This window comes from Hibiscus syriacus, unplaced genomic scaffold (genome assembly GCF_006381635.1).
Source record: "Hibiscus syriacus cultivar Baekdansim isolate YM2019G1 unplaced genomic scaffold, ASM638163v2 tig00016212_pilon, whole genome shotgun sequence".
NCBI classification, from domain to species: Eukaryota; Viridiplantae; Streptophyta; class Magnoliopsida; order Malvales; family Malvaceae; genus Hibiscus; species Hibiscus syriacus.
The window spans coordinates 734,420-744,978 of NW_024062384.1; positions in this window are offsets into that span (position 1 = coordinate 734,420).

Genomic DNA, 10,559 nt, shown 5'->3' on the forward strand with positions numbered 1-10,559 from the left:
TGAATAAACCAAAAAATAAAGCATGTACAGAAGAAAAGTAAAATAGTAATTTTGGTCCCTACAGAGACAAACTACAAAAACAAGGCAAACGTTTGGGGGGTTAAACGCAATTAACCCTGAAAGTTAGACTATAAATACCAAAGTGTTTTTTTGTTTTTATTTCATTCTCACCCAAACACAAAAAAAAGAAAAAAAAGTCTAAATTCCCTCCCCCGACCGACAGTGGACCGACCACCTTGACTGTGGACGGCCGAAAACACTGAAACTCACCCAAAAACTCAGCGAAGGTAGATATACCCACCCCGAACCTAGTCTGAAGCCTAAAACTGCCTAAAATGACCTTGAACTATGCAAAATCTGGCTAAAATCGTTCGGTTACCATAGACAACGGTGACGCTCCGATGACCTAGGTATGACCGATTTACCCCATTTTTATTTTTCATACTATTTTTGCTGGCTATCTCAGATCGTTAGTTGATATTAGACTAGGTTACATTCAATAAAAACTTATTTTTATTCAGTCATGCAAATTTTTAGTAGAAGATCAGTATTTTTTTTAGAAAAAAAAAATAAAGGTGTTTTAATCTCGTTCGAAGACCCTAAAAAAATTATATGTTGCAAAAATAACAGGGCAAGAAAATAAAAAACAAAATATTCGAATATGATAAAATATAGAGGATGAATAACCTTTTGAGATCTTTGTTATTACTTGAACATTATTACAATATTTTTGGAGGATTTTTCGAATCCTTTTATAGTGTTTTTGCATGGGTTAAATACCCATTTACAACTGAAAAAAAAATCATTATTATTTTTTGTTTCTGAAGAGGCGTGTAGCTGGTGGTGGCAGGCTTGTTGGGTGCTTAGCTGTGATTTGGGGGAGAAAATGGTGGTTACTGGTTAGGGCTGAGAAACAGTAGAATCTGGTTGGGGGTAAAAAAGGTGAATGTTGACTGGGGTGAAAATAGTGCACGTCAATTGGGGGTTTGGGGGGCTAATTAGACCCTGGTAGGGTCTAGTTTGGACCTAGTTCGGGTATGGTTTGGGGGTCAGGTTTTGGGTAGTTAGGTTTCGGGTTTAAAATGTAAAAGGGTTTGTTTTTTTATTTGGGTTTTGGGTGGTTAAAAATGATGCTCACAGCTGCCCCTCTTTACTCATTACTGCGAAACGGGAATACGGCAAAGATAATAGAGCGCTATTTTTAGCTCAATATCTTCTATTCAAGTCACGATTTCTTCTCATCGTGATCTTTCCTTCTGGAATGTTGATCCCTCAAGTGAGGTGTTGCTGATTCAAAGTGTTGTGAATTTAGCAGTAAGTCGAACAAGTTCTTCTCATTATAAACTTCCTCTCTCTCTGTCGGATGAGTTTTTCTCATTATGAACTCTCCATCTGAAATGTTAATCCCTCAAGCGAGGAATCACTGATTCGAAATACAGTGAATCGAGTTATAGGTCGAACAAGCTCTTCTCATTATGAACTTCTTGTCCCTCTGTCGGATGAGTTCTTCTCATTATGAACTCTCCATCGAAAATAACAATCCCTCAAGCGAGGCATTGATGATTCGAAGTATGGTGAATTGAGCAATATGTCGAACAAGCTTTTCTCATTATGAACTTCTTCTCCATCTGTCGGATGAGTTCTTCTCATTATGAATTCTCCATTAGAAATGTCAATCTCTCAAGCGAGGCGTACCTGATTCGAAGTGTTTTGAATCGAGCAGTAGGTCGAACAAGTTCTTCTCATTAAGAACTTCTTCTCCCTCTGTCGGACGAGTTCTTCTCATTATGAACTCTCCATTGGAAATGTTTATCCCTCAAGTAAGGCGCTGCTGATTCGAAGTGTTGTGAATCTACCAATAGGTCGAACAAGTTCTTCTCATTATGAACTTCCTCTCCCTTTGTCGGATGAGCTCTTCTCATTATGAACTCTCCATTTGAAATGTTAATCCCTCAAGCAAGGTGTTTCTGATTCGAAGTGTTGTGAATTGAGCAATAGTTCGAACAAGTTCTTCTCATTATGATCTTCCTCTCCTTCTGTCGGATGAGCTCTTCTCATTATGAACTCTCAATTTGAAATGTTAATCCCTCAAGTGAGGCGTTACTGATTTGAAATATTGTGAATTGAGCAATAGGTCGAACAAGTTCTTCTCATTATACTTCCTCTCCCTCTTTCAGATGTGCTCTTCTCATTATGAACTCTCCATTGGAAATGTTGATCGGTTCATCTTCTCTTTGAAGATTTAAACCTGTAAAAGATTATCATGTGTCACTGATTTGGTGTTTGAAGTACCCGAAGGTATTGATTCAAAGGTCTTCGAATTTTGTTGAGATCTAAGAAAAATATGGATTGACTCCCTGAATTATATCGTCCAGTGAATCTTTACTCCTTTATATGTGCTGAGTTTTTGTCTTTGTTGGGTCTATCCCAGGAGTGACACTACTCACTCGCATTGAACAAATCCCCATATCAACAAAATGATTCTTTTCAATTAAGCTCCTCGATCCTTGAGGCTTAGCCACTTTGAACAAAATCCCCTTCATTCGAGGCTCGAATCATGCTCTTTCTTCGCTCTCTCCTTTCTTTGAACAATCAGTTAAAATATGCCTTGATGCATGAAATGTGAATGCAATAGATATTTATGTAATGCATGAAGTTCTTGAATTCAAAAATGTTGATCATCAATTCTTATTCTGGATCAAAGTGTAGACCTCAGTCTTCCTTCACTCGATTATATTTGCATGGAACCTGCCTCAATATCGTTGTAGCAACTTGCCAGCTCAGGTTTGCAATCTTCTGAGGATTAACATGATTATCTTGTGGTCTTTGTTTTCTATCTTCGTTTCGGAGGAAATGCTTTCTCTCTCGAATTCTTGCTATGACCAGGTATATGGCCTTGACGCCATTTCTGTCCCTGACTCAACCACTCAAACAAATTTGTTTCTCAAAACTCATCTTCCAACTGAAGCATGAATGATATGTTTCTCTAGGTAAGTTCTGTTTGTTTTCATTTTCTTCCATGGGAACTCCAAACGGTGAGGCTCATATTCCACATCTGCTTGATTTAAATCTTGTGATCTTAATGACATCTAATTTTGGTAATGCCCCAATGTGGGTACTCTTGGCTCTCTTCGTACCAAACTCTTAATCTTGAATGGTCTCACCCTTGTGTCGATAATCAGCAATGTTATCGAATATCTTGAGGGCTTCTCTTCATAATGCCACAATCAAATGGGCACTTAAGAACTGATCAATTCTCCTAACAGAAATGTCTTGAATCTTTGCCATGAGCTGAGATATGTGTCACTTTCAACTAAGGCAATCATTTGCTTCTTGATGGATTACTGACAACGTCAAAAGGAAGTATTAGGAGTTCTATCCTATAGTCCTTATGATCTTTTGGACTATTTACTCTCAAGAAATGCTTTATTATTTTGGCATATTTTGTTCTTCTCTAACTGAGGTAGAATGAGCCTCACCAGCTTTCAGGACCTTTTCCACTTGATATTATCCTGTTTGAAAATATTTCTCTTCATTCTTTTATTTTAGAATTGTGAAAAATTTGTTGAATAAATTTCAAAAGTGCTGTCATTTTCTTCCAGCTCACAATAAAAACAAATGGTAAAATAATAGTTCATTGAATATCAAATAAGTCAACTTTTCTTTTAATCCTTCAAAAATTATATATATTTGAAAAGTGTAAAGATTAATGCTGATAAAAGGCTTAGGCTGACTTGGGAAGGTAATATGTTTCAGGTTAATTTGCGGAGGTAATGTGTTTCAGGTTGGGTTCTTGCGTCCTCGATTCTGGTGTTTATTAACCTGATGAAGCAGCCGTCATGCTTCTCTTATGGAAATGTTTACTGGTTCTCAGCCCTTGTCAGCGTTTTTGGGTTGTGTAGTACTTTATCAAGAAATGTATAAGATCGTATTCTGTGTAGTGGTTGATAATCTTTGTGTTCGAGCTGTCTTTTTAGGTTTTAAACTCGAATTCCTTTGGTTTCAAAACGTCACTTAAAATTTTACGTCTTGAACACTCCTTTTATTATTTTTCCTTATCATGCATTAAAGATTTTAGAAACCATTTTTTGCAAATAAAATTAACCTTGACGGGCAGAATGAAATCTAAAGATAATCTCTCAACTTAGAAATCCATGTATGATTAGAAGGAATTTTTCAGGTACGTAATGTAGGTCGGGGCTCATGATTATGAAAGAAAAGGATAAATAGGCCCAAAGAAGTGTTTAAGGGTTAATAAACCAAGGATCAATTCGTCATGCTATCTTTAATCATGTCTTGCTCGATTTGAATATGCTTGCGTGTCTTTTATTCTCTTTTTATTTTTCTTTGGTGTTTTATGATCTTCGGGTAAATTGATTTGGGTCACTCATCTTGAAGTTTTGGATCTGTTTTTTCTTCTTCTTTCGTTCGTCTTTTTTTCTTCTGTTTTTCTTCTTTCTCTTATTTCTTTCTTTTTGTGTTATCAACTCGATTAAATCTTTGAGCACTTGTATTTGGTCCATCTTGCGGTATCTTGTTATTTATCTCTTTATTTGATGATCTTCACTCATGCGAGCAGAAGTCCTTCAAATTTGGCCCCAGTGTGAAAGGTTATCCTTGGTTATGGTTGAATCAGAAGAAAAAAATACTATAGGATCAAAAGGGGACAACAAGGGATATACATATATATTTGAAATGATAAATGAAACAAAGTCGTTCATCATCTCATACACGAAAGTCTTTGTAAAAGAGGTATCCCCACGGGGACGAGTATTCAAGATTAACCTTATTTACATGAAAACAATGTAATTAATGCATGATAGAATTATTTCAATGATTCCCTTTATTTCTTCTTCTTCCTTTCGCTCCTAGATTCCCTTTATTTCTTCTTCTTCCTTTCGCTCCTAGTATGCCCCAATTATTCAAATTCTCTTGCAAAAACTTTATCCGTAACTCTCCATCTTGTTTTTCTTGCAGAAACTGTCCTCGATATGCCCCATGATTTATTGAGGTTGGGAAATAAATGTTGGTTCCGTGTCTAGGAAGGGAAATGTGTGACTTTAAAGTCATAATTCTAAAAAAGGTAATGTTATGGAAATGCTATTTCTGTCTGGGAAGGTAAAAGTACATGTTTTGGTGCCTCAGGGGATAAGGGCATGACTTTATTGTTTCAGATGGAGGTGATGTCAATGTTCGGCCTTTTGGGAGTAAATGTGTGTTATTTCGGGTAAGCAACCAAACAATGGTTCTTTCGGCTTTGGATGGGGTATGGAAGGTCTAATCTTACCCCTTATCAGAGATCTATTTAATGAAGTAGTAAAAGAACTTTTAATTCATTTGATATTCAAAGAATTACAAGATTAATACTTGATTTATTGCTCATGAACTTGGAAAACGACATAAGTTCAATCAAAAAAATATTTATTGAGAAAATAATGAAAAAACAAAAACACGTTCAAACAAGACAAAACTAGTGCAATAAGGCTTCATGGTCAGTGAAAGAACTTCTTTTTAGTTGGCCCCAGAGTGTCTCATTACGAGTTAAAGGTCAATACCCCTCGGTCAAACAAAATTTGGGCCTTACTTCTCAGTGCCCCACAGATCTGGATGATGTGCCTCAAACTTTGGACGGCTAACATCATGTTTATAGCTTTCAATTTTTTTTCTAGGAACGAGTGGGGTGACTTCATCTTACCTCAAAGCTTTTATCACAAGATTCTCGTGGGTTACTCTCAGGATCCGTGATTAATGCACGTTGAGATGCAATGTATATCATGTAATGTACAATGTATATATACTAATGCAAAGATGCACATGCAAATGCAAAGATGCAAAAATGGGAGTGTAAAATGCGAGATGCAAATGCAACAAGGAAATGATCCCAAAAATAATTGTTCCTGGAACAATTCTTGAAAACTGACAGTCTCGGTACATTGGGGAAGTGAAAATATGGTCCATTTGCAAGTTGTCCAGCTCCTACGAGCATTTGGGTACTACATCATCTTTAAAGCTTCTACTGTTGGGACCGTCGGCGCACCCCATGGCGCAGCGAAAATAAAACTCGACGGTCTCACCAGCGATCCAAGTACGAAAAACTGAAATCGGGAGGAAGTGATGCGAATACTTACAATGTGTTCCTTGAAAAACAACAAGGACAACATTGAATACTGGTAGTGTAGATCGGTTCGAATCGTAAGCCTCCACGAAATCACGTCTCGGCCTCTACTCAGTTCACCCGATTGAGAGCAATATTTTTCTTCCCCAAACAGTTTTGAGAGAAAAACGACTGAAGGTTTTGTGTGTGTGTTCTAAAACGGCTGCTAGACCTAACACACCCTTTTATAGCCAAGTTACCCTAATTATATTAGGGTTTTATTATTTTAAATTAATTAAATCTATATTTAATTAATTGGAATTTAATAATCCTTTTATATCCAAGTTACCCTAATCATATTAGGGATTTTATTATTTTAAAGTAATTAAATCTATATTTAATTAATTGAAATTAAATATTTGGGATTATTAAAACATATATTTAATTAACTCTAGATATATATTTTAGTAACGTACAACAAATTGTACATCTTTGCTCGTTTTAATCCTAGGGTGCGACCTTGTAGGTTCTTGTAACGTTAGCAGTAATTATTAGAATAATTCTAATATTACATACAATGAGTGACATCTAGCAATATATCTTTGTAACCTAAATTACAAGAAAATGTGATTTGACATATCATCTTGATGATTAACTCTTTTATGTATTACATCCTTATGTCATTTATATCTAGAATAGACACAAGTCTTGGAATATTCACACTTGTATAGCCCATCTATTGTTTCTTGATATCTAGAGTAGACTGTAATTAACGAATAGTTTATGATATCTCATATCAACTTATTCGAGCATGGCCATGCGTTTCTAGTCTTACTCAATCAAGTGGCCTATGATATATTTCTTATTATGTAGGAAGGACAAATCCTATCTTAATCATACACACCCACTACATATATTGAGATATATTCAATAACAGTCTTTATAGAGCAACCAGTTACGGAGCTTGTTTAGTTGCATCAAAACATATAACAATATATGTTGGGATAGTATTGATATCAAGTCTAAGGATCATACATATAGTTATCACCATGAGCAATGTTATGACTATGACATAATAATCCAAGACATATGCTCATGGTCGGTCAATCCAATACATTGTTCTCTAACAATATAATCATGTATCAATTCTGACATCTCTATGTCAATGACAACTCGTTGTCATCAATCAATAATATGTTAGTCTTAAGCGTATTATTCTTGTCCATGCCCATAATAATACTTGACTAGGGATATTTTAATAATAACTATTATGTCATTATTTGGACTTTATTATCTTCCAGTTTATGTTAAACACATATATATAAATGAAAATAATAGTGGCAATGCCTTTATTCAATAATATCGGTAAATAAAAGTATTATTACAATCATCATATGATTGGTCTTTGGGCATACTCTAACATATACTTAATCTCCTACTTTTAGAAATCTTTCGAGCTGGTTTGTGATCTTCAACTATTGGCTTCAGCATCGAATCTTCTTGAGTCCACCTTGTTATCTCAGCAGGTAGGTATCTGGTTTGTCACCTTAGTAGGTAGACTCTCTCTTGATGCTACTCGATTTACGTAGAGCATTCTCAAAATTCTTCCGATCTCAGTGAAAGGCATTGTTGTGGGCATTGTTTTTCAAGAACCTTCTAAAAGATTAGTTATTTAAGGGATCAATAGCTTTGAATGATATGTCATGTCCATGCAAAAATACAACAAGACCAAACAAAAGGAAATCAATGTTAGTAGAAACAAGACAAAAAATCAAGTTAGTTGAAATGATTAGTCAAAGAAATGTAATCTTAGTAAAAATAATTAAATATGACGCAAAGTTGAGACTAAAAAATAAAGCATACAGAGGAAATTAATAATCCTAGCTGCATGCGTTCTAGTTCTCCTAAGTTATTCACATGGCTCTAGCGGGGTAGATTTACTAAATTCTCTAAATGAGGCTGGGTTCTAGCAATGGATTCCCAATCTATTTTTATAACCTGCTAAGGTTGACTCCGATTCTGGCCCATTACAGACTTGTGAATCGAATTCTCCTTAGGGGATCACACCACTAAAAGCGTACCTCGGATCTGATATTCAGATAGGCAACTTAGGATACTTTCCAGAGATACTTTGTCAGACCCACATAAGAAAGCCCAATGTTCCTCATGCGGTGTGACATTTCTCCCTACTTAGATAAACCGGGTTTGAGCTCGGGTTTAGAGCTATGATATGAAACAATCCTAAATATTCACAGAAGTGTAAGCATTAACCAGAGAGAAAATCTTTTTTATTTGAAATAACGTAATGAACTGTAAATTAAAATAAGATCGAACTCATAGTTTTCTAAAATCCTAAATATAGGGTAACCAACTAATGGCTTGACTCTCAATTTGTTTAAAAAAACATCCCCAGCAGAGTTGCCAAACTGTCGACACCGTTTTTCGCCAGGGTAGGGAAATACCGATACTAACTCAGGGGTTTTCTCTTTTGAAAGGAATTTTCGAAATATGAGGAGTCACCACCAATCATTTAAGGTGCGATTGGAACACCATGAAAACTGAGTGATTTTAATAAAACATTTTATTTTTATTAAAATATCGAGTTTTAGAGTCTGTGAAAATCCAGAAATCAGGATCGGGAGTCAATTACGCGTGGGGAAGGATTAACAGCCCCACAAGCGCCCAAAAATCAGTACCTAGTTGATTACCTTATATTTAAAATCAAAATTTGTTTGATTGTATTGTTTCTTTAAACCTAAGGCAATGTTCACTTATTAGAGAATTAATGGTATATCTCTCACAAGTATGCTCAGGGGGTGACTACTAGTGATTCCCGAAATAGGTCGACATCCTTTTCAAAGACCGATCTTTATTTAATTTGAAAATCATTACGGATGCAAAGTTGAAAAGGGTATTCGTTTATTGAGACCGATAGCATTCGCTCCCAAGAGTAAATACGGGAGATCAGCTATTGTGCCTAATAACCGAATATTGCATTGTTTTTAGAAAATCATGATGCAGTCTTTGAAAATAATGTCGACCTATTTCGAGAATCACCAGTAGTCACCCCCTGAGCATACTTTCGGGAGATATAACATTAATTCCCTAATAAGTGAACATTGCCTTAGGTTAAAAAAACAATGCAATCAAACAAATTTTTATTTAATCCTAATTAAGCTAAGGTAAATTAAAGGCTTTTTCTAGCTTAAGGTGTCAAATTATGAAAATTAAAGGACCTAAAGGCACAAACTTAGAAGTGTAGGTTCTAATATTAACCTTATTTGATTTTAAACCAATTATTGAATCAAATAACCGAGATATTCCGTAGAGCATTTACACGAGGGCCTACTCGAATTATCCTCTAAATTAATAGACTAGTTTGAAATCTAACCTAAAGTAAAGGTTATAACGTTAACTTAAATTAATTTTAATAAATATTGCTTCGAATAATTAAATTGGAACCTCGAGCAAAATCGAGGACCAAATTAAGAATTCACCTAATTAAAGGACTAAATGTGAAATCAAGCCTAAGATGGAGGCTCTAATGTTAATCTTAATTAATTATGTCAAAATTAAAACACTAATCGAAGTTCGGGGACTAAAAAGGTCAAGATCTAAAAGTACCAATTTCTAAAAGATCTAAAAGCCAAGGACCTAAATTGATAATTTCTAAAGTTGAGGACTAAATAATTACCCAAAAAACCTAATTATCTAAATTAACCTATTTAAAGAACTAAGCCTGACGTTTTTTTTAGAAAATATTAATTATTGATAAATTTTAAAATCGAGCAATCGATTCGAGTAATCGGACATCTTATACGAAAACTCGACTCGAATTGCTGCCTAGTGAAGCTAGAGTGTTATCCTAAATTCTAAGTTCGATTCGAGCGTTAATCTAATTTAAAACTAAATCTAAGAATTAAATTATGGAATATGAAACAATTAAGAAACTTAATTAAAAAATAAAACAATAAATAAAAAGCAGAAAAAACAACAATAAATAAATAAATAAAATAAACCTAAATATAAGGACCTAATTACATAAATTTTAAAATCCTAAATGTAAAGGGAATAAATTAAACATAAAAGGGCTAAATTAAAACAAATTAAAATTTAAAGCCTAATTCAAAATAAAATAAAACTAATCAGATTAGTGACTAAAACACAAAACGCGCATAATATACAGGGACCTAAGATAATTTTTTTTATTTTATTTAAGCCTAAAAAGTAATATGTTAAATAGAAAGGAAAAATTACAGAATCGAACCACATATATTTTTTTAAAAATAAATAGTCACTACACATGACTAAAATAAAAAAACACGGCTAACTTAAAGGGACTAAAAAGAAATTTCACCAAAATAAATAAAAATAGGCAAATAAAAGGAAAAATTACAGATTTGGACCCTATTGGGCTAAAATGTAAAAACATGCTAAAACTTGGGGGACTAAAACGTGAATAAAC